General features: G+C 46.2%; 1 protein-coding gene across 1 annotated transcript in view; it reads right to left on the bottom strand.

The window, feature by feature from the left end:
* The window catches only part of KIAA0513 (KIAA0513 ortholog), a 1246509-nt gene that overhangs the window by 1172497 nt on the left and 48129 nt on the right, over positions 1-25883 (bottom strand). The window contains exon 2 of the mRNA XM_069636198.1: positions 12862-12940. The gene's annotated coding sequence lies outside the window, so the exon portion shown is untranslated. The remainder of the gene's footprint in view (positions 1-12861; positions 12941-25883) is intronic.

Below are 25883 nucleotides of genomic sequence, written 5' to 3'. Positions count from 1 at the left end.
CCAACGCAATTAATAAAGAACCAGTATTGCCCAAGCCAAAAGAAGTCAATTGAGAAGTTCAGTGTTGTAAACATGTGTAATAGAAGTCATAAAAGGAAATGGCTAAAACCCACATTTTCAAAGCCAAAGGAGTGTGAAAGTGAGACAAACATGATCAGCATTTGGTTGGTGTGGACAAGGAAGAACAAGAGTGGCAGGAATGCTGTCCTTCTGAGAGAAGGCATTCAGGAGGAGTGGAGCTTAACCTGCATTGCGTGGGGGCAATCAGATGGGTGTACTACACAGCACCAATGTGTTTCTTGTTCTCCCTGAAATAATACTTGAATGTGATGTTGTGAAACAGAAGTGGGGAGAAACAAGAGTGGCAGGAAGGGTGCCCTTCTGACAGTATTCAGGGGTGGAGCCTAACCTGTATTGAGTGTGGCAATCACAAATGTGTAACCAACAGCACCAGTGTGGTTCTTGATTCCCCTAAAGGAATTCTTAAATTTGTTGTGGAGTAAAATACATTGTTAATCTATTTTACGTTAACCCTTACACATAAGCACTTGTAGTTAGTAGTTTATTTTGGCCTACCAGGAGAGAACACCAGAGCCGAGACTATTCTAGTAGTAAGCCTGGCAGGTGAGTGGACCAGGTGGAAGCCATTACTGTGGTGTGGTTAAAAATCTTGAAGTTGAAGAACCACTAAATTGTTTTTTTGGATTAATGCAGAAGTATCCAGACACATTAATATCACTGAGTGTTGTGTAAACTGCTGCAGAATTATCTAATATTGTCAAACAAGTGGTTTTGCGAGCTGGTGCACAACTAATCTGACAAGGACCGTTTTGTTGAAACTAATGAAATACAGAATAATTAATTGCTGATGAAAATAAGTTGTTACAAGGTCTTGGTCGCAAGTGGAAAGAGGAAATCCTTGTTGAATACTTGTGAACTGTTGGTTGAATTCAAGTTGCAGCCTTGTGTTATCAAGTTGGAACAAAAAGAGAACTGAATTGGAACTTTTTTTATGAGCCAGGGTTTCCTCAACCTTTTAGAACAAAATCCTGTTTGAATCTGGGGAAGGGGAACTCACCCAGATTAGAAGGAGAAACAGTTAACATGATGTGAACTGAACTGTTACATTTGTTGCTTTTGAACTGCCATATATTACCTTATTGATTTGTTGTATGTATAAGCGTGAGGGACAGAAATACTTTGCTAGAGTGTTTCCTTTAGTTTATTTTAGGCTGGGGAACCCTCATCAGGGGAGGAATAGTGGGGCATTAATCCAACCTTTTGAGTTAATAAAATGGCATTTTTTTAAAACTCTTTTCATTCGTTTTCCAACAGCAAAAACAAACAGATCAAAACCATCATAATGACAGTACATTGGTACAGTTTCACAGAGGACCACTGTCAATCAGCCGGAATGGGTCGGCAATCAGCAGCCCTCAGTGCTATGTATGGTCAGATTGGTTTGATCAAGAGCCCCATCCCCTCCCTCCCTTTCTTTCCATCCATCCATCCATCCATCCATCCATCCATCCATCCATCCACTCCCCCTTCCCCCCCTCCCTTCTGCCCCCTGCCCCCCTCCCCCCACGTGTGAAATTGCACATCTGCGTAGAACCAACTATGATAGGTAGTGGGTCTGAGGTGGTTAGCCAGTCTATAGATTTTCAGGCCCCCCCGTGCTGTGAGAGGTAGTGGTACCCCTGTGCCTCCTAAAGGACCCCCACACGTGTTCCCTATTGGGTGGATGGCCCCCATCATGTGTAATCAGGCCGTTAGTGTAAACTTAGAACCCAGGAATGATTCTGCTGTCTCCAGGGAGCTAGCTGCCTGTGTAAGTCTAGCCTGTCGCTTAAGGGCGCCGTGTTCCATGTGGCACATTTTGTTCAAAAGGGATTCCCATGTGGGTAAAGAGGGTGGGCAAGGATCTTTCCATGCCAAGAACAGGGATTTCTGAGCTGCAAAGATCACTCTATGTATGAACCCCTGTGTTGGGACCGTCTAGTGCCACTCCTTATGGTGAGCCCCAAATGACATCTGACCAGGTGTCAGAGGAACATCTGCGCCCCCCCCCACCCCCAATCCCTTTGATTCTACAGTATATTGATTGGCAAAAGCCCTTGATGCAAGGGCAGGACCATAGCATTTTGATGAAGTACGAGATGCTAGGGTGCGGTTATGGAGCCTCAGGAAGGTGTTCAGATTCGGACCCATTTCTATTTCCCGGCTGTTGGGGGTAGGGGGGGGCGCTTGTCTGGACTCCTCATTGGTGTACTTGGAGATAACCACCAAAGTGGTCCTCTATTGGAGCCAGTGTCCCTCTTCCATGCCCAGAACCCATCTGGCCTACACAAAGGAAAGGGGTGCCCCGTTATCAAACAGATCCATATAAAATGGCATCTTTTGAAAAATCTTCATAAAGTTGACCCCTCACAGGCTAGTAGCATGCAGACCAGTCATGGTAACCAAGGGTGCACAGGCAATGCCCATTGTGTGCTGTGTGTATGCCAGTGTATATGTTTAATTACATTTTTTAATATTGGGAGGGGGAAAAAAGTAAAAGTTACTCACCGTATACTGTACTCCTAGCCCATAGTCCCCGATCACCTTGAGGTGTTTATATTGTTACAGGGACCTAGTGGAAGCAGTTAAAAAACAAAGGCCCGGGGGGCGCTGTTGCGCACGTTCGGAAATGGCTGCCTGATCAGAACGCTCCGGGCCGAGAATCATGAGTTGACTAAATTGATCCTTTTTCGGAGCCCACAACGGGGAGCTGAGCACACCGGAACGTGTGTCAAGGGTAGCAGCATCTGCACTGAAAATCCTGGAACGAGCGGGGCCTTGGTTGCGGAGATACACGGCTCGGCGGTTTCAGCGAGGGTGGAGCTGTGCGCGCGCCGACCCCAGGAACCAGAAGTATACTACTGGGAGCCGCTGACACTCTAGCCAAAGGGCCATAGAGAGCGAAGCCTGTGAAAAACGACCGAAGCTGCGGCGGAGCAACCCAACTTGAGCGGCCAGCTCCCCTCTCCCTCCCATACCTACACCAGACCCAGCCACGGAGAAACGGTCTAACGTTGCGATTACCCGATGAGCGGCGGCTCCAACACCGTGCTGCTGGAAACCTGCAGCTAGAGGTGAGGCAGACCCTGCCCTCCCACCACACAACTCAGGCAAGGCCGGCCCCTCGCGAGGACACCCTGCACAGCCCCCTAAGGCCCCTGCTTGACTGTTGGAGCTGTACGGCGAGCCAGCTGGCGGCTAAACGGCCTAGCTCCCTGCAGGAGTGCAACAAGGTAGCAGGGGTGCAGAGGTCCCTACGAACTCTATGCAGAGGGCTGGCCTGTGAGGCGGACACATTGAGGGGACAGGGTGAGGCAGATATATCCCTAACTCCTCCAGCGACCCCGGTGTATGGGTCATTGAGCCTTGGCTGCGATTGGGCTGCGTTTGAAGCTGCACGTGTGGACCTCGAAGTACCGGGGCTGCCTGAACACCCGCAACCACAGGTCAGTGAGCTGTCGACTACAGGGGCATGGGGAACAGGAGCAAGCAAGACAAGATGGCCGAAGGAGTAGGAGCTAAGAAGAAGGGGCCAATGGACTCATACTAGCGGCCAGGCGGGGGGCAGCGAGATGGAACCGCCGCCGACAACTAATCCTGTGACGAGTGCAGAGAATGGAGACAGGGTTGAATACTTGACTAATATAGTCCAAAGTGGCTTTTTGTCCCTGAATGTGAAACTGGACGACATCGTAACGACCATAGGGACTCTGAAAACCAGAGTTGATAAACAAGACCTGAGATTGACAGAGGCAGAGAATAGACTTGGAACAACGGAAGACAGTCGCACGACATGACCAAGATATTGCCCAGCTCAGGGAGAACTTGAATAAGCTGCAGAACAAATGTGAGGATTTGGAATCACGCTCAAGAAGGAACAACGTACGCATAGTTGGGGTTCCGGAGTCATTCGGCAAAGACAAAATGGAAACACGAGTTGAGGCACTCCTCCAAACCCTTTTTGGAGCAAATTCCCTCTCCGATCACTTCTTAGTTGAACGTGCACACCGCACACTGGCCCGGTGCCGAAACCTGGAGCGCCGCCCCGCACGATAATTGCAAGAATGCTCATTTATAGGGACAGAGACACGATCCTTCGACTGGCACGGGAGCATGGGACACTACACTACGAGGAAAACCGTATACACATTTACCCTGATTTTGCCACTGGAGTCCAGGCGAGTCGTAGCCAGTTAAAAAACTAAGAGCAACACAAGTCCCATATGCATTAATATTCCCAGCCAAGTTACGGATCCAATACGGAGGGAGGGCACACTTCTTCGAGACGCCGGCTGCAGCCCAGGCCTATGTGGAGGCCACCATTCCGCTGCCTCCTAAAGGTCGCGGACCGGACCAGAACGGGAGACACCCTCCTGCAGATGCAGACTGAAACCCAGCTACGTAACCCAACACATGCAAGTATCATTCTGGTTTTGGAACTGCTTGGCCCCCCATGAGGGCTCCAAGTACTGAGAAGCGGGCCGTGAGCCGGTCGGGTGGCCTCGTGATGCAACGTAGTACCCTCAGGAATGCTCCTAACAGTTGTCAGGGTTCATCGTCAAGTCGGGGCAGATGATGTGGGTGGAGGGAGGGGAGGGTGGGGATGTTTTGTACAATTGCAACCACCTAGACGAGTTTAAGTCTGGGGAAATAGCAAGTATGTTTGAAAGTTTTATGTTAACTGAAACATGGTCTCGCAGGCACCGACGCCACTCAGATGTTAATAAATTGCATAATCATGGTCGATACAGTAAGCTACGATATGTTTGCATGGAAAATGGGTGATGGGTTAAAAATAAGACTAATGTCATGGAATGTCCGAGGCCTAAACAATCCAATGAAAGCCAGGAAGGTAGGCAACTATGTCACCAGGCATGGGCCACACATACTGATGGTGCAAGAAACGCACGCACAGAAATTGGTTAATGAGAACTTACTAGCTAAACGGGGTAAACTGCGATACTATACCAATTACTCCTCACAGTCCAGAGGCGTGTACACCCTCATACACCACTCACTGGGCTTTCTTGCAAAGGGCCACTTAGCGGACCCAATGGGAAGATATGTGCTGGTCTGGGGGGAAATCGCGGGGAAACAAATAACCTTGGTGAATACCTATGGCCCCAACTTAGACGATCCTGATTTTTACCTGCAAATGCTTGAGATCCTTGCTAATCATGATGGGACCACAGTTATATGGGGGGGGGGGGGGGGGAGACTTCAATGTTGCGATAGACCAGGCCCTGGATAGATCTTCCAAAGGGAACAGGCCACCTCCCAGAGTAGCATTGACCTTGAAACAGATCCTCTCGCAATTGTCCCTGATTGATGCCTGGAGGGTACGCCATCCAACTAGCACACGATATACATTCTACTCCTCTGTGCATGACAGTGAGTCACGTATAGATTATTGGTTTGTGTCCTCAGACATGGCACCAGCGCTGCAAAATTGTGATATCCTGCCCCGTACGCTATCGGACCACTCCCCGGTCATACTGGAGATTATACTGAAAGAGGCCCCTAGACCGGCGTGAAGATGGAGGATGCCTAGAGGTATACTTAGTGGCCCAAATGTTGTCGAAACCCTGCATGAGGAAATCACTAACTTCTTTACAGACAATGTTGGGTCGGTAGCCCAGATATCAACAGTATGGGAAGCATTTAAAGTCTGGGCGAGAGGGGCCTTGATGTCCAAAACCACTGGTCTATTGAGGGGCATACGCACGGAACTGGAGGGGGTGGAGAGGGAATTGAACGAACTGGAAGAAACTTATAGCCACACACATAGCGGAGATACACTAGCCAAAATACATGAACTCCTTAGAGATTTCGACAAGTTAGCAAAGCGGGAAATACAATACATGGCAGCCCCGACCCGGGCGCGCAGATATGCTGAGGGTTATAAAGCAGGGAAAATGTTGGCAAACTTGGTCAAACAAGAGAAACAAGCAATCCCGATTGCCACGATCCAAATGGCGCAGAATGAAATAATCACGAACGAACAAGGAATTAATGACAAATTCATTAAATATTACAAAAATCTCTATACGAACAGAGATAGGAAATCCCCTTCCGAGATTAGACACTACCTTGCGGCGCTAGACCTCCCCAAGCTCCCAGAGGAGAGCAAATTGATACTAGAGCAGCCCGTTACAGCAAAAGAGCTTACAGAGGCAATCAAGGAGCTCACATCTGGCAAAGCGCCGGGCTCAGTTGGTCTGAGCGCTGAATTTTATAAAGAGTTTCGGGAGGAGCTGGTCCCGGTGATGTTGGAACTATGGGAGGAGGCACTCGGTAAGCTAATACTGCCCCCCACAATGCGAGAGGCTATAATTATGGTATTGCCTAAACCGAGACGCCCGCTACAAGATATGGCATCGTATAGACCCTTATCCCTGATAAATGTGGATGCTAAGATATTCGCGAAGGTGCTAGCGAACCGCATGCTACCCTTTACACCCACGCTGGTACATGCAGACCAAAGTGGGTTTATTCCCCGAAGGTCCACTGCCTTAAACCTGCGTAGGTTATTTGGCATAATGGCACAAATTAACCCAAACAAACAAGCAGTGGCGGTGTCTCTTGACGCCGAAAAAGCGTTTGACTCAGTCTCCTAGGAATACCTCTTCTTGGTGCTTGAGGCATTTGGAATGGGCCCCCACTTTATCAAGTATGTCAAACTGCTATATACCGCCCCTGGGGCGAAAGTATGCACAAATAGAACCAAATCTGAGCTGTTCGAGCTGGGCAGAGGAACCAGCAGGGGTGTCCCTTCTCCCCCATTGTTTTCTCTTTAACAATACAACCCATGGCAGCTGCAGTTCGGTTGAGACATAACAGGGGTATAACACTGAAGGGAGCCACCCAAATAATATCATTGTACGCGGACGACACACTGCTTTATGTCCGCGAACCGGAAAAAAACATTGACCCCATCATGGCAGACATTAACGAATTTGCACAGTATTCCGGTTACACGATAAACAACTCCAAGTCAGAAATATTTCCGCTCACCCCTTCCACGGAAAGCCCCGCTCTGACATGCGGCCTCAAGTGGGCGGACCGAAACATTAGATACTTGGGGGTGTTGGTTTCAGGTAATAAGCAAACCCTTTATACGGATAATCACGATCTGGCACTGCAAACAATCAATACCAAACTACAGATCTGGAGACACCTTCCAATTTCATTGCACGGCAGAATCGCAATCTTTAAAATGATAGTGCTCCCGAAACTGCTATACCGGTTTGTAAATATCCCCATATGGCCGCGAAAGGAATTCTTCTCCAGGCTTAGGTCCATGGCGGTGTCATTTCTCTGGAACGGTGGGGGGGTGGTGGCCAGGATCAGCTGGGAAAAGATGACAGAACCATATGAAATAGGGGGGATAGCAGCGCCAGATTTTGAGCTCTACTGCATAGTGGCGCAGGCTCAGTTCGCAAGGTACTGGTATGATGAGGTAGATAATTCACCACACACCTGGATAGAGGAGTACACCACTGCACCCACAGATATCAAATCAGTCATTTATGATACAAGACACAGATGCATGTGAATTTGACCCTGTGAGCTGCACCGTTAGGGCCTGGGGGGGCGATATTTAAAAGACTGAATATAGAAATGCCGTATAACCCCGAGACTCCCCTTTGGAATTATCCAAACATCCCCCCCTACATTTGATACTAGTATACAGGGGGCCTGGGACCCTGACAGAGAGATGAAAGTGGGAGATATGTATATAGACCGGAAGTTCGCAACCCTTGATGTATTCACAAGAGGCATGGGAGGAGGCCCACTCCGCATATTACAGTACTATAGAATGAGATCTGCATAGCAAGCATGCTGGCCGTCATTCCCTGACGAACCCACCTCTCACCCTTGCTCACAACTGGTTACAACACAGGGCGGGCTGGGTATCTCCAAATTGTATAAGGTAATACAGATCCAGATCCACACCCCCACGGCCAACCGGGTGAAAGAGAAATGGGCAACAGATATGGAAATGCAAATACCCGACGACAAATGGGGCAGATATTGCGCACTCACAAAAAAGGTATCCCTCAAAGCGGCAAGATACAATTCAAGATTCTCAATAGGTTACACTACACGCCTGCTAAGGTTGCTAAATTCACACCAGACGATTCAGGCAATTGTCCCAAATGTGGGATTCCGCAAGCGGGATCCTATCACATGTATTGGAAATGCCCGGAAGTGGCAAGGTTTTGGGAACAGGTGGCCGCCATGTTGGCTGATGTCACACAGATTCCTCTGCATTTTTATCCCCAAAAATATCTGTTCGGGGACATCGGTAAATGCTCGGAGAAAGTCAGAAGACTGTTTAATGTATCCTGTATTATTGCTAAGAAATGTATATTGCAAGTATGGAAAAGCTCGAAGCCCCCTACTATGAACACTTTCTTGCGAGAACTAACATACATCAATGAGTGTGAGGAACAATATGTGCTTACCCAACCCAGCACGAGCCGACCGAAGGACATATGGGGCCCTTTCAGGACATATCTATGTGACATGCTTATGGACAGCGAAACAGATATGTGAACGATGAACTGCTTACCATGTGATGATGCTACTGCTGTAAATTGACCATGGATTGCATTGACTGAGTGATGGTGTAACTGATGAGACCTTAATAAAGAGATGTTTAAAAAAAACAAAAAACAAAGCCCCACTAATTCACCATTTCAGAAGCCTAATGGAACTGTAAATCATTTAACTGTAAATTGCATCCTGGTATTCTAACGAAACATAGTTTTGCCACCACCATGTATGGCTCATGACTCCACGTAGGCCAACACGACTTTAACATATCCACACTTCCTAGGGGACATTAAAAACAAGATCCGATTTTCTACAGGAAGCCATACAACGGAGACACTTCCAGAGCAGTGCATGGTGGCAGTCCATTTATGGATGCTTTAGAAAAACAAGGGAATTCGTGGTGTTCCGTTTTGAGCTGCAACAACAACTTTCCTTCAAAAAGGATGCAACATTAACGTTACATCTCACATTAACATGTTTTCTGCCGGTTCTAATCTAGCAAATAAATTCCAATTCAGCATGTATCCGATTAAATCCGAACACTCCGGCAAACGTTGTCGAAGTTCACAATGTTTTCATGCCCAAAATATTTGCTCAGAGAAAAATAAACAAATAATAGAACGACTTTCTTAGAGGATTAGAGGCTGAAAATGTCCACTCAGATTTGTCATTTTTGCATCCCAGGAAACGAGGGCTAGGAGCCCTGCCTAATGCAGAACAAGGATTCCAGTCCACACGGCTCATTGGGGTTTGAAGGATGGGACTTCTTGAGATTCTCAATGCCCACCCACCGTAATGTGCAGCAGGCTCTCGACACTGTGCGCCGTGGTAGTGTCCCTGGCGTAGGCGCATGTTCAATGGGCCTGTTCATCCCGGAGGTGGGCCTGTATGGGACTACAGCGGACCTTAAGGCCAGACACAAGAATCATCTATGAGGCTACTTAAGCCCTCTAGTACATGGAGCAAGGTCCCGTCTAGAAGAGATAGAGTTTGACCTAAGCTTTGTAGCTGGTAAGTCACTTCGAGGGCGATGCTTCAGGGAAGCCCAAGTAGAATGATCAACCCTAAGCAGCTTAGGCACTGAGGGAACCCAAGGGCGAGCCGTAGCAGCAACCTTCATCACTAGGAAAGCGTGTCAGGAACCCTTTCCAGTGATGTGTCCCATTGTGGACGAATTATCAGGACATGCTGTCAGAAAGGAAGTCTACCTAACCTTCCTTTCAGCAAAATCTCAGGGAAGGTGGTGAAATACTGGAAAACGTGCTCCCACCTTCATAGACTCAACTAGTGCGCTCTTGGGAGAAATCAGGACAGAACGCCCAAGTGTGATCCGACCAGAGGCCAGTGGCGTAACACAAAATTTGGGGGCCCACCTGCGAGCCATGCCCCAACTCTGCAACAAATCACAGGTCACACCACACTCTGGGCTGGCCTAGATTACCACGCTTGTGAAATACACACAAACGTGCTGCTGCAGGAGTATGGCGCACACTGCACTAAGAGAAATACAAATATGTGTTTTAATGCATTATACTCTATTCTCATACGGGCATAGCACACTACCGGGTGTTAGACCTTCCAACTTAGTGGGAAGCTATCCATTACATAAACCGAAAGAAGGTCTCAGGTAATGGTGAACCAATGTACCCTATCTAATCCTCATGAAACTCAGAGAAAAGCCTTGGAACAAATATAAGCCTCTTCAAAACGCGGGTACTTTTATTATACAATACAAAACTACAGTGGTGTTGCCAAGTGAAATTCCAACAATTAAAAACAAAGTCATCAGTATTTAACATATGATGGTACAAAGAATATATACACTATAATAGGTACAACGATGTAACACTGTCTTTGGCACAATAGAAAATCAAGTAACTAAAAACTGATTGCACATAGTGTCGGTCCTGTGACCTCAAATCTTCCACTACGGTTCTCTTCGCCCTACTTACATAAGTTTCTGTCTTCAGTGGCTGCTCAATGCCGGACATTCATCACGGGCAGTGTATATGTGTCTTTAAATTACTTATGATGACTTCCACTGTTCTTTCCCATGCGTTTGCCTGAGGATCCCTGTAAGGTGTCGCTGCTCCTTTGCACTTTCCACCAAAAATGCAACCTCAAGTGTTGCTCTAGCTGTTTTCACAAATGACAGCTCTTTTTCCTGCGCCTCACCTTCTTGATGGATGAAGGTATGATATATATGATATTTTATTTGTATCGTGCCCATATACAAGTGTTTCAGAGCACGACGAGGCAAGGGAGGGGAAACAAGGGAGGACAAAACAAAAAACAACGATCTTACTAGGCCCAGTGACATTGAGAACCTGCAAGTGCAGGGGAGAGGGAAGCGGGAAAGTGCGAGAGGCGGGGTGGAGGGGGGCAGTGGAAATTGCTGAACATATGATAGAACAACAAAAGGTAGTGCGGCCAGCAGGTGGTAAGTACAGAAAAGGTGTAGACAACAGGTGTCTGATAAGTGCTGGAAGGGGACTGTAGGGTTGCAGATACAGACCCAAGTGCAGGGGCTGCCAGGAGGCAGTGCAGATGTGTGGCTGGGAGGGCAGGGATCTGGCCCGGAAATGAGAGGGTAACCAGGTGTCTGGTGACAAAGCAGACAGGTTAGCAGGAGAGAGGAAAAGCAAAGGCAGAAGCAAAGAGGAAGGTCTTCAGGTGCTTCTGGAACCAAAGATGGTTCTCCTCAAGTTTCAGGTAGGAATGAACATAATCTATCCTCCCTCCATATGGATAATTTCTTGGTTAAATCCCTGGATTATGCTAGTTGACATTATCCCCTTGTAAAGCATTCAATCACTGGGTCTCTGATGACTAAGACGGAAGGAAATCCTGGGTTAGTCAAGAACTCTGTGGATCTGGCCTTGTATACCCTCAAACACCCGATCACCATTGTTATCCCTAAAGCTGCAGTGTAAAGTACCCGTTTTAAGTAACATTGGTTTGAGACTTTGAGGAGGCTTATATTTGTTCCAAGGCTTTTCTCAGAGTTTCATGAGGATTAGATAGAATACATTGGTTCACCATTACCCAAGACCTTCTTCCGGTTTATGTAGTTAATGCATTATACAACACACTTTGAGAAAAATTGGCTAAAAGGCCAGAGCATTTGCAATTGTTTTGTAGAGTAACGCCAATCTAAAAATCCAATACATGTATGTCACCAACAATGCACAGGAACATTAATGCTTTAATATAATGCTTTGCTATTAAAAATACTGACTTCATAAAGAAATTATTTCCTTAAGGACCAAACCATAATGGAAATTAATTCTTTATGAAGGCAGAGTGACTTCAAAAAGAAACCATTTCTTTTTGAAGCGATAGAGCTCCTCCACCCAAGACAGAGGCCTCCAGCATAGAGGCTTCCATGTCATGGGGTTGGAGGAGCCTACAGACTTAAATAATTTTGTTGTCACTCTGCGTTCATAAAGAAATTATTTCTGTTAACAGAAATAATTTCTTTTACGAAGGCAGAGTTTTTCATTTTAGTTCAAGGAGGACCCCTCCCAGTGCGTGCGGGGGTCCCAGTTATGCCAGTGCCTTAGGCACTGTAAACGGGGGTGGGGGGGATACAGGTAACAGACCAAGAAAGAACTGCCACAGGCAACACTGACACCCCAGAGTACATGGCAGAAGCAGAGGGCGGTTAAAGAAAAAAAGGTATTTTTTGGGGCATAAAAGTAAAGCTGCAGTGTAGAACTCCAGCAGCTTTGCACAGCGAAACGGATAGATAAAGGGAGCAAATGACCAGTGCTTTTTTGGCTGTGTCATGCTTCAGTCCAAGTCCCTTCACGGTAAAGGCGTCCATAAATAAGCAGGGGTCAGGGGTTGTGGGGGGTGGAAGACAGGACATTGGAGCACACTGCGAAGTAGGGGCGTAGTAGGATTTGGCAGAATACACAGGCCAGATATAGTACCTGTATAACGATCTCAATAACATTGCAAATAGGAGTATTTTAGCACTGTTCAACTGTGAACAGTTTATGAAGCAGGGACTATATGCAGGTATTGCCAACCTGGAAACATCCAGAGTTTATGCAGAATGGTATACGGCTGTGGCAAAAGTTGAGTTTACTTAGGTTTTCAAAATCTAATTATACTTCGTCACAAATGGAATGTACTGGGAATTTCAAGCCGGTATATATAATAGGGCCACAGTCGCCGCCCTAGAGTTAAGGTAAAATGGAGTTACATAAGGAAATCTAAAAAATTAAATGTAAATACCTTTTGACTTTTGCAGCGCAGGTGACTGAAGGTTTGCAAAAACGCGGTTTATCACAGGCCCCTCCAGATTGGATAGTTTCTGAAAGATTTAAAAAAAAAAAAAAATTTTTATTAAGAAAACAAAAAAAAAACTGTTTCAACCCACTTCCAATTAACTTGCTGGAACGCACAGCCCAAACAGTTGGACAGATTTACTCAGGTGCGAAACAACTTCACCACAAAGTGTTGACTCGCATCTTTGTGGTTTTGGTGTGTCTGTCCAGTACTTTAATGACGGAGAAGGGGGTGACCCCGTCTCCAAAATAAATAGCTTAATTTCAGGTAAATTAAGAAATTGGGTGTTTATAAATGAAACAGACGCCGTCTTTTTTTTTCTCAATGTAGGAGAAAGTTGCGGTTATAGCTGAGGGGATCAGAAACTGAAAAACAGAAAAAAGGCTTTTGCAGGGCAAATAACATACAAATGCCATCTTGCTAGAGGTAGGGGGGGGGCAAGAGGAGACCAAGTGAAATTTGGGAGTTGTAGGGGGGCTAGGGACTAAGTTTGCAGCACGAGGCTCAAACATGTGTCCCATGCCATTGGATATAACCTGGGGTATATCCATGAATAGCTGACATCTCAAAGCAAACTACGTCTCAGAAACACAGAGTGCTGTGGGGGTTAAGGGAGATGGCAGGGGAGGTGAGGCTTTCAGGGGAGGGGTGGATGCTGGCACAGATGACCACTTAGAGAACATGGCCTGAGGGGGGCCAGCCCCCCCCCCCGACCCCCTCTTCCTCGCTTTGAAACCAAGCACGGTCAGTCCTGGTGCTGCACAGATGGGAAACAGTCCACAGTCCCGGCTGCTGTGTCTTTTCCTAGTTTTAAATATCTCAGAACACACAGCATCTACATTTCTTTTCTAAACCATGCTACAGGACTTTAAAGTATTGCACTAAAGGTCAAGCTGCCATGAGGTCCAAATCCAGCTTGCACGGGAGGTATAATATATTGCTCTCTGAGAGACTATTTCTTTGCCTTTTGCTGAATTGCATGCTGGTATGTGTAGTCACCTTGTCAAGATGGGGGAGTGGGAGGAGGTGAGCACCTTTTATACTTGGCCAGCATATTTATTGGAACATTTCCTCTCAGGTAATTTTTCTGGTGTTCATTTTTTTATTTTTGTACATTTTTTTAAGTTCAATGCTATTTGGTCGTGTACACTTTCGTCTAAGGAGAAGGTCAATTGAACAACATTTGTATATTTCACTTATTGTGCGTATATACATGGGTGCCAGCTTTGGATTTTCGCTATGGGGAAAAAGTACCCGAGTATATGTTATTCTTGCAGCCGGTCATTTTTTTACCTTTTCCGTGGTGCTTAAAATTCAGTTAGTTGGGGTTGTGCAAGATATCACAACAGTCACCAAGAGACTGGCCATAAAACAAGGGGCTTGTAGCATGCTGCTTATCGTTGGCAAATAATGTTATCTTACTATGCATTGCCTAAAGAAATTGTGGGTTCTCAAAGCCTGCCATCTTTTATACATAACAATACCACTGTCCAAACAGGTCAAAATCAGTCTGACTGTTGATCGTCTTTGGGCAGTAGTTGCATTAGGATGGATTTCGAGGTTAACCTCTCAAACCTGGGCATATGTTATTCTTGCAACCGGTCATGTAAGGAACTCATAGTGGCAACAGTAAAGACAGACACAAGTGATCACAGTTCAAGGGTGTTTATTAAACTGTATCGGTAGGTTGGAAAAACGCCTCATCTAAACCTACATCTAAGATGGGAGCAAGCTTTGACCATCAAACAATAATAAGGTAGTCCGAGTGGCGTCTTGGCAAAAGGGCCTATACTAAGAAAAACCTATTGCCAATCCTTACGCTAAATACAAAAAGAAGTGTGGATCATGTTCATAAGAAAGAAGGAAGTGTTCACAAATAATAAGTCAGGATGCGGTAGTCGGGGTCTCCCTTACTCATGTGACAACGTAGGATTCTGGAGCACAGTACACACTCAAGCTTTCAAGCCAACAGTTCCGCTCTTAGCAATCAGGGACTTCGGTGGTTAAGTCTCTTTTCTACAAAATGTTTTTCCTCCGAGGACCTGATGGGTTTCAAAATAAACAAAAAGTTCCTTTCTGTTTGTGCTTCTGGTGATTCCTTTTCACCCCTGGGTCCCCCTCTTCCGGGCTCAGACCCTTCTCGAATGTTAACTTCCCTGCTGTGGGTTCACTTACTGCTTGCAACACAATTTCATCTGTATCATGCACAAATCTTAATGTCTTTTTAAACAGTTCATTGTGGACATCACGCTGCTGGGTTCACTCTTGTCAACACACTGTATATCAGGATTTAAGACTTCACCCCCTTTTTATCGGCATCCCTTCTCCGGGTTCACTCTTGCCAACTTTGTCAATCGCACATTTTCTCAATCAGTTCTTATGATGATCTCTTGTCATGCAATCTTCCTTGCTCTTCTTGTGCTCCAGCTTTTATCCCTGTGTGGAAGGGAAAGGGCCATCCGGTGTGAGTGATGCTAGTCAATTGCCTGACCCTTGTGTAAGGACATGTCAGGTAAATGGCTCGGGTGTTAGTCCAGCGTCCTTCTTGATATGCAAAAGTGTTTGCGTCGGAAAAGGTGGGGGTGGGGGAGGGGGTAGAGCGTTTGAGTATCCTACGTGGTAGGTTGGGGAAAAGGCGTTATAAAGGGATACCGTGTCTCACCCCTCAGTGTCCCACTTCCACTCCCCAAGGACTCCCATTCAGGTGTTCCTCCCTCATGGATCCACCCCCAGCAACTGGATCCAATAGCGATGGCAGTGTCCTGGCCACCTGGATGACAGACCCCCGGGTACTAGTCAGGGAGACACCTTCAGGTTTCTCACAGTCTTATTCATTTATTACATTTGTTGCACCCAGACCCTGGGGTATCACGGCATGGTTACAGACAGCTTATTAAAAGTTCATTACAAAACGAGAGAATTACAGTGAAGGTTACAAACCTAGGAAAATACAGTGTAAGCAGATATTATTTACAATTTCTGGAACCGAGCATATACTAAAATTGGTTGACATTTTTAGCAATATCTTAAAACTGTGAAAGGATTACTCTTTTTTGATATTGAGAGGGAGAGAGTTCCAATGTTGGGGGGGCCAGAACTTGGAAGCTGCTACCCCCGACTCTGGCATTTTTGTATCGGGGGTATAGCCATGAGAAGGTGGTCATTGGATCTCAGTGTTCTGGTGGATTCTTTCTTAACTACGGCGTTATTCAGGTAGATGGGTGCTTTATTGTAGAGGCCTTTGTATGTGATGCATAGAGTCTTGAAGAATTCTGACTTTGACAGGCAACCAATGGGAATCCCTCCTAATCTTGGAAATATGATCAGATTTTTTAATATCCAACGCAGCCTGTAATGCTTTATTTTGCATTTGTTGTAGTTTGTTGAGGTTGGTGTTGGAGGTCCCTAGTAATAATACATTACAATAATCTAGTTTAGATAAAATCAGAGTCCTGGCCAGTGTGATGCAATTGGTGGGTGTGAGAAATTGGTGGTTTAAGGCAATTAGCTTCAAGGTATACAAGGTGGATGAGGAAAGTGCACATATGTTTGGCCATTGTGAGGTTGGCGTCTAGATAAACTCCTAAAGTTTTTACTTGCTTAAGTACTGCAATCAGAGTGCCATCTATGTTGATAGCAGCGTAGTCAGAGTGGAGAGTACTTATTTTGGTTTGGGATCCCACAATGAGAATCTCTGTCTTCTCATCTTTAAGGCAGAGGCTATTCACAGCCATCCAGTTTTGGATTATGGCATAACATTTTATTGATGGTCTGTGTGTCTTGGGCGTAATTTCCTGACAAAGGTATGAGGATATAGGTGTCATCTGCGAAGTTGGTGTAGATGACAGCCATGTCGTCCAATGCCGCAAAGAGGAGCTGAGTGTAGGCATTATAAAGGGTTGGTGAGAGGCACAAACCTTGGGGAACCCTGATGGCGACTGGGATGGAATCAGCAGCTTCTTTCCCTATGGAGACTCTAAAGGTGCGTTTGGCTAGGAAAGATTTCACCCACATGGTGGCGCCATTGGAAAAATTGAAATTAGCTAGAGTAGAGCACAGTTTATCGTGGTCCACAAGGTCGAACGATGCAGAGAGGTCTAACAGCAGGAGTATGCAGAGTTTCCCTGAATCCCTAAAGGTATCCAACTGCGTTTTTTCCATATTGTGGTTGGGCCTGAAGCCAGACTGTCTGGTTCCCGAGGAGCTGGTTTTGTTCCAGGCGGGCTTGTACTTGTGTATAGGTTATTTTGTCTATGATTTTTAACAAGAACGGGACCGTAGTTATTGGTCGGTAGTTCGTGCGTACAGTTGGGTCTAGAGTCATGAGAGATATTACCCTACTTCTGCACGCAATGAAACAATAAATGAATATTTTTGTGTTTACACTAGAGAAAAAAAAAAACTAATTCGTGATCGTTTTAAGGGAGAACACGGGTGAACACTGATACACAGATTCAGATTTGTCTTTTTAATATACTGGAAAAACACTGGTAAGTAAAATAAATAAATAAGAAAAAATTGTCAACTGGCCATGGCTTGTGGTCTAGTAAGGTTATAAAATATCCGGTGGGCACAATCGAAGGCGGCAGTGGTGTGCAAGTGGTCGTTGCATCCTTCTTAGCACTCATTCCCCTCATGCTGCAACTGCACTGCGACGAAGATGTTTGCCTGCCACAATAAACAGGTCTAGTTCTACAGGCCTATTATGTTCACTTAGACAACCCCTTTCCCCCCAAATGCTGCCAGATGTTTGGTATACGAAAACAGTCAAACTGGGAGTATATTAGACTTGTTTAACAGTGCACTGGAAGTATATATAATACATGTGTGTAATAGGACAGCGAGAATACAGCAATGATTGCACACTTACAGCACACTCTAACTTTACAGTTTACTTGTGTCACACACACACACACACACAGTATTGTGAATGCCCGATCCGGTTAATAAACAAAATTAGCACCTTGCTAGGGGGAGCCAGCCAATCAGGTGGCTAGGAACCCGGGCTGAAAACGGCAATCTTACCGCACGTTCCATGCCACCTGACAGCCGGATCCTCTGCGGCCATCTCACCCCCTCACCCTCCGTCCCTCTTTTTTTGTTTTTCCCACCTTCCCAACCCCATTTACCCACGTTCAGCGGCGGCGCAGCCGGACCTTCTCGCTCCTAGAGGCTCCGATGGAAAGGGAAGAGGGGCTCCGTACGGAGCTCCAGCTTCCTTTTCCATGGTAGCAATCTTGGAAAAGTATTTTCCTTCATTCAACGAGACGCGCACAGGTTATCTATCGCCTTGGCAACCCGGGGTGCTATTAGCCTTAATCCCTGTTCCAAGTGCTGAAACGGGGAGGGTTACGGCCGGACCCCTCGTGCCTGCCAGGCCTTTACTCCCCCGTTCCAGACCTTGGAATTTATTGTTCGCTTGTTAGGCGCTTATACAGCAAGTACATACTGTTTCAAAGTGCCCACAGGGCAAGGGAGGGAACAAGGGAGCAATACATAGTGAATACACAAAAGAGATGGGGAAAGGAAAAGGACGAACCGACTATGCCTTGTGAGTATTCAGAACGTGCAAGTGCAGAGGGGGCAGGTGCTTGAGTGTCAATGCTCGTGAGTGAGCAACAGATAAAGTGCATGGTGAGGTAAGTGCTATACAGCCTGGAGCAGTTTTGGGTGTAAGTGCGAGCCTCCAAGGCGGAGGGAGTGCCAAAGCAAGTGCAGAGAGTAGACAGAAGCTGGGGCGATTGGGTGTGGGAGGACAGGGGACCTGAGGATTCATAAGAGCCCAGTACACCAATCAGAGCAACTGTAAGATTAGCTGAGGAGAGGAGATGGGAAGGAGGAGGTAAAGAGGAAAGTCTTGAGAATGGAGGATTAACGCTATGAAAATAAATCATTCAGTAACAAAATCGAAAGGGAAAGAAATCAGTGGGTAGGTGGGAGGACAAAGTTAAGTGTAGACCGGGAGAGGGGGGTCTAAATGTTCCAAAGATGGGTTAATTGGGAGAAACGCATCATGAAAGCAATGAGATGTGCACATATAAACCAATCAATGTCAACGGATTAGATTATCTCATTTTAGTGCACACTAGGATGCTGTGCACAATGAGCACCTAAAAAAACATTCAAACGGATAAATAATGTGATTCTGCAAACTGGAGAAGTAGCAGGATTTCAAAAACAAGGAATAAATGCAATTTCGGAACGTCTACGTTTGTAAAACTGCGAGTATTCAGAGCCTCTACAAAGAAATTATTTTGGAATGGTCAGGCACAGAATATACTAGAATAGCTAAACTGAGTACTGGGAAAAATCAACTGAAATGGAGTCAAATAGTAAAATACTGAGGTTGTCATAGTGGGTATACACTAGAATTGTCAAAGTGTAATACAATGGGCTAAAAGGAACTAGAAACATACAGGAATGAGCCGACAGAAACATAATGGGAACATATGGTGGAGGGGAGGGGAGAGGGGGGCGGGCACAAACCGGAGTACAATAGAGTTCATCCGGGAGCATTGGGAGAGGGGCGGTGAGGAGGGGTCTGTTGTCCAGTGAACATAACGTGCCTGTAGAACTAGACAAATTATATTACGTTTGTGGCAGGCATGCATTGCCCGTCACAGTGCAGGTGGAACATGAGAAAACCACTTGCACTGAATTTTGCTACGGTGCCAACAACAGTGAAAATGTTGGCTTTGAACCTGGACTCAGAAATGCCATATTGGCTCAGACTGCGATGTACAATGCAGCTTCAATGACACACACGGCTCAGTGTGAGGGTACCAGGGCTAGCACACACAAAAACGCGTTCCGGTATTTCCAGCACTGCTAATTCTACTGCATATCTAAGGTGGCACATGTGCTGGCACCTGTGCAAATTCCAGACATCATGCCTGTACAAAAACGGACATACGTAGTAATGTCACCGTCAACCTGCGCAAATACGGCCATTCCTCTACCACCAAGCCCAGCTCAAATTGGCCAATTGCACTGGCACCTGAATAAGACATCCATGCATGCCAAAATGAAGTGCCCTAAAGTAATATCCATCAGCTCTTCCTCTTCGATATGCCAGATATTGCATTGCAGTCTGGATTGGACGAGTTGGGCCAGACAGATTAGCATATCCTAGCCAGCGTGCAAGCCAATAGCACATACCGTCTGAGGGACCTTCCAAAATCGTCACTGCAGGCTGCAGCGTGGCTGGAAAGGCAATTGCCAACCTGGGCGCACTTGCAAAAGATGGGCTAATGCCACCTAATGAATACCACGATGTTCAGAACCAGGCAACTGTCTGTTAAGTGGGTAAAGTGTCAACTAGCAATGATGGTATTGGGTATGCTGGAAACTGGGTGTGTTAAACCGCATGGGCATAATGTAGACTGGCATTGGTCTTAAGTGGGCATATTTTAATGAGATTACTGATCAGTATGTAAACCAACAATTATGGGGTGAGTTGGGAAACTGGTGTGGATGTCGTTGCATAGCTGACAATGATATGCTAGCTGATTTCCAATACACAGATATTAATAACCTCCTACTTCAAACTATTTGGCGTCTTTTAGTGGCGTTGCCACTTTCGATTTAAAGAGACAGGAACGATAACTAAGGTATAGTTGTGATTCTACTGTATTCAGAGATTGTTTCGCATTGTATTGTTTATTTATATAGCGCCTATATACACAGGCAAGTGTGTCAAAGCGCAAAAGATTGAGTATCCTTTGGAGTCGCACCAAAGGACTTCAAGACGCGTTGGCCAACTGGGCACCAGTGGAGCCATTGACATTAGCTTTGGTTCCCCAAATACATCAATCTTCAACACACAGTAGCAGTCTGCAAAATATTAGTGGTATGCCCAGAAGTAACGCTTCCATTTTGTGGTTTTTATAGTGCTTCAACTTCTGAATGCTTCCTACCAAATGCAAAATACAGGATTGCATTTATCATTGTGACCTTTTAGAAAAGAGTCAAGAAAGGAAGAACACTGCAGTTATTTAATGTCAAGAAAACCTAGTGACTACTTCACAAACAAGTGATTTGGGGGTCAAAATAAAACCTAGGTCAGCATTCCATCAGCAGACGATTCTTGCACTCCAAGAAAACAAGATGCCGCCACCAAATTTTTCGGGTTACCAGATGTCATTACTTCCAATATCTTCTGCCAACAGAAAGCCAGGGGTAGATCACCTATAATGGGCGAGAGGGCACCAATCCGCCAGAACTCCTGTCCATTATGGAACAGCCACCACTTAAACTGTCAAAGAAATATGTGGTTTCCCTTTGACATTTCCCCCCCCCCCAGTATGCATGTCCAATGGACCATGCAAGGCAGGGCCGTTTTTTTCCTCCCCAGGCTTACAGGGACCATTGGGGATGAAGGTTGGGGAACTGCACATCAATGTGCAAGGCATCGCTTCTGCTCCTCCCCGCACATTCAAACCGATTGGAGTGGTACATGAGAAGCACTGTGCTCCACTGCGCATGTACAGGAACCAGGAAGCTCACTTTGCTTCCTGGGTCCAGTTTGTGCTGCGGGAGCCGCAGTGATTTCGGCGAGACGCTGGCAGTTGGAGCTTCTAGACCAGGGCAGAAGGTAAGCATACATTTAAAGTTTGCTATTTATGCTAGTGTACTGCATGAGTGTATGATGATTATATTAATAATAATGATGGGTGAGCATTTGAATGATCGAGTCAATGGTGCATGGGGGCGCGAGGCCATGGTGCATGGGGACGCAAGCGATTGTTTGACTGCCCTTGTGTTTGCTGGTCCAGGCACTGATTTTGGCAGGGGTGCATGAGGGAGGAAGGATGCAGCATTTTTTGCAGGGCATCTATGATAAAAGCATGCATGATATAAAATGTGGCTAGACTGGCATTTTGGTGCAGCCAGTTTGGACAGGTTTTCATACTGTGGCATGGCATTTTTAAAATCACAAAGCCAACAAGCGTATGTTCTTATATGGCAATACTGTCTTACAGGTGCAGACAGCATGGACATTTATGGGCAAACTTGGATATATTATGGGCAACGGTATCATGAAAATGTGTTGAGAAATGCTCCTGTGCACTGTTGGCGATTTGCTTATTATTGGATTTCTTCATGAGTTGCCCTACAAAACCGATTGGAACCCGCCTGGCTTTTTACCCAATTTTTCATTTAATATGTTATGTAAAATACACAATTTGAACTCATTATAAAAAATAAAAAAATATATATATCTTTTCTAGGGGCGAGAACCCACCCAAACTCCCCATGGATGGTTCATGCAGCCACAATAGACTTTGTCCCTCATATCTGTAGGAAATGTTTTGCCCCTCCAATTTAAAATAAATAAATATTCACCAGCCGCAACTGCAAAAAGCGATAGCACGCATCTCTGAAACATGCTCCTCACACTGTGGAAGTATCGACAAACCATTCAAATACAAGTTGACATCAAACTAGGACTGCAGTATGAGGATATATGCAAAAGAAACTGAGGAGGTGGAGAATGTGGCAAAGGCGAAGAAATCTGTTGGAACAGCCTTCAAGAAACGAATGAGCCCTGCGGCCACTAGCATGAACATGGAGGAGTCATGCAAGACACTATACAAAATGGTAGGAGGCATGGTGCACACCCCAAACCAATTCACATTCTTGCCAACATGACCCATTCCAATCTGTAGGTGCGTATCCAATCCTGGTCGTTTCTTTGCATTCTGGGATTTGTAGTTACACATTTTATGGGAAAAGTGGACGACTACAAGTACCAGAATGCAAAGAAAAAACCAGGACTGGACAAGCACCTACAGATTGGAACGGGTCATGTTGGCACGTATGCAATTGTTTGAAGCATGTGTTCCTTTTCCCCTCTAAGAGGATCGACCCTTCAGAATGGTACCGCCTAATTTCATCATAGACCCGAGATGTATCACTTAAATATTACAATAAGGCCCCACTGGGATTACTTGCCGCCACCGTCGTGGGTCATGGCTTCCACACTCGTTGTCAATATGGAGTTCAGTCCTTTCATGGAGGACAGCAAGTAGAATAGCTGAGTTAATTGCTTTCCTCCCATCTCTCTATGTCACATGGTCAGAGGTTCAATAAAAGTTTAGCACAACTCAGTCCTTCATCCTTGGATTGATACATGGAGCGCCATTAAATTGGTTAATGTAACAAGTAGCCTGCAGACATGCCAAGTTACCAATCAATTTTAGTCTGTTAAAAGGGCAAATACCCCTGTAAAATAAATGTATGGTTCAGTGGTACCAGTCAAACAACACAAATATCAATGCATATCTAACCCCGTGATAATTTTAAAGCCAACTATCCGCCAATAAATCTGGCTTGTTGTCTGCACTTGTCCCTGGGTGCTGCACATTTACCATTCATCCACTGGAAATAACACACCAGTGTTCATTGGTGTGTCCGAGTTGCCTTGCTGGTGCTACACAAGTGCTGATTCTTCTACTCTGACACAGGTGTCCCAAGGAGTGCTCTCAATTGCCAATATTTATTACACTAAACGGAAACAAATTAAGCATTCCCCTCTGGCACACTTGTTAAAAGGGCTACGGTTCTGATCCCCCCTAAGCAAGAGTGGTCTATAGGGTTAGCGGACGTTCTATCAAATTTGTTTTTGTCAGCTGACCGACACCCAGAGGCTGGTGTAAAGTTCTATCATTTGTCTGAAGACAATGGAACTCATGGATGTTCCTGAATGAGGATTGCTGAAGTTGCAGACAGGTAGGAGGGGGCATCAATGAGTCACATGAGGAGACTGAGAAAGTACTGAGCACGCACAGAAAGTATCCCCGTAGTCCCGCATGATAGGACCTGCACTCGTCACCAAAACAATTAATCAGCAATGACGCACAGGTACATATCGCACTCCATCTCGATGGAAGATAGCTGTCTCCCTCCCAAGGCACGGGCCACCCACCCGCACACATCTGCAATCATCTGCTTCTTAAACTCATACCGCACATCACCTCTGCCACTAGAATGCAGGCTCAAGTTCCACGATAGAAATGTGCGCCAGCTGGTCACATAATCAGTCTCCTTGACCTACATACTCTCCAGACAGCATTCACAGCACCCATCCACAAGCCAGTTCCACCTGGCTCGCTAGCAGGGACGTAACCATCCCTACCTTCTTACTGGCTAAAATGCACATGCATTTTATATTCCTCTGACCAATCTCTCATACCTCGGACTTCGGTCCTCCAAGGGCGTTCACCCAAAGCACATTAGGGGGGTAATTCATAGAAATTCGCACAAAAGTGGCGCACGCGGCTGGCGCACAGTGTTCCTGTGCGAATGTCTGCGCCAGCCGCGTGCGCTAAAAAACGATTTTCGCGCACAGCGTATTCATGGATTTTAGCCTCCAAAAGTAGCCGTGGCGCAGCGACCCTGCAGCAGCACCAGTTACGCCCCCAAGAACACCCTCGCGCAAGGAAAAGCCATCAAAATCCCCAATCCAGCGCAAAGGGCTGCGCCAAACCTGGACCAGTTTACCGGACTGCCAAACAGCAAACACCAAGCAGGGAACGTGTATTACAGGTTTCGCGGTAACTGCCACACGCGAAAGGGCCTGTGCGAGTGGGGTACGTCTATAACTGTTGTTCGCGTGAATTTTTACACGCGATTGGGCCTGTGGGAGCGGGGTACGTGTATTTCAGGGGCTCGCGGGTAGTTTCACACGCGATTGGCCTGGGTACGTGTATTTCAGGGGTGCACAGGAAGTCACACGCGATTGGGCCTGGGGGAGCGGGGTACGTGTATTTCAGGGGCTTGCAGGAAGTTTCACACGCGATTGGCCTGGGTACGTGTATTTCAGGGGTGCGCGGGAAGTTTTACACGTGAATTGGCAGTGTGGGACCCCCCGGGTGTCCCCTCTACCCCCTCCACATCCCCTGCAGGCAGCCCACACCACAGGGGACTACCCTGCACCCCTGGTCATGTCCCGCAGGCAGCCCATCCACCATGGGCATGCCCCTCAGCCAAGCCACATGTCACGTTGCAATATGATCACCAACTCATGTCTCCCAGCACCCCCACCCCCACCCCCCCCAGCAGTGAGGGGCACCTGCCAGCAGGCCCCCACTCATGTCCCCCCCCCCAACATGTCAACATGACCCACAATCATGGTCCTCATGTACACCAAAAAATTTCACTGCACGCGACCCCAGCCCAAATAACCAACCAAGCATAACATACACCCCACATTGAAATGCCCATTACATGAAACAACCCAAATGGCATGTATGTACATCAGCACATGTCCGTCACACACACACAATGGGTGCCAGTGAATGTGAACACCCACATCGTGACATGCATGAATCCAATGAGAGAATACCACACATTGAAGTACAGGAACAAATGTATTGAACAAAGAATGTGGTGAAAGAAAATCAAATACCAAACAATTGACATAAGTAAACAATGCAGAATGTCACATCATAATAAAAAAAGGAAATCAGAATCCAAAATATATGAAATCAAAAATGTCTCCAAAGTCTCCTTCCAACAAAGCAAATCCAAAACGAAATGAAAAAGTAAAATCCATTGCTCCATGGAAAAATCAAAAAAGAAAAAGCCGACAAATGCACACTCCAACTATTTACAAGGATGAAATCCTGGGTCCATGAGCCCAACTGTCCAAAGGAAACCTACAAAAAAGCCTACAGAAAAAACTATATACAAAAATGTGGGGCATAGTCCATGCGCCCCAAAGGGAAGAAAAAAATAAAGGAAACTTAACACTAAAGAACTATATACAATGGCGGCGGGCAAGTCCAACGGCTCACTGGTTGATGTCATGGGCCAGGGCATCATCGAACTCCTGTTCAATGGCTTGGAGGCGGGCAAGTTCACTGGCCCCGAGGTCTCACAGGGATAAAGCGGTGTCCAGCTCCAACTCCCTGCGAATACCCTCGAGGCAATCAGCCCGCCTCAGCGCCCTGCGCATGGAGTTCTCC

This window comes from Ambystoma mexicanum, chromosome 1q (assembly GCF_040938575.1).
Source record: "Ambystoma mexicanum isolate Mex_15411 chromosome 1q, UKY_AmexF1_1, whole genome shotgun sequence".
NCBI classification, from domain to species: Eukaryota; Metazoa; Chordata; class Amphibia; order Caudata; family Ambystomatidae; genus Ambystoma; species Ambystoma mexicanum.
This window is presented reverse-complemented; position numbering and strand designations above follow the sequence as displayed.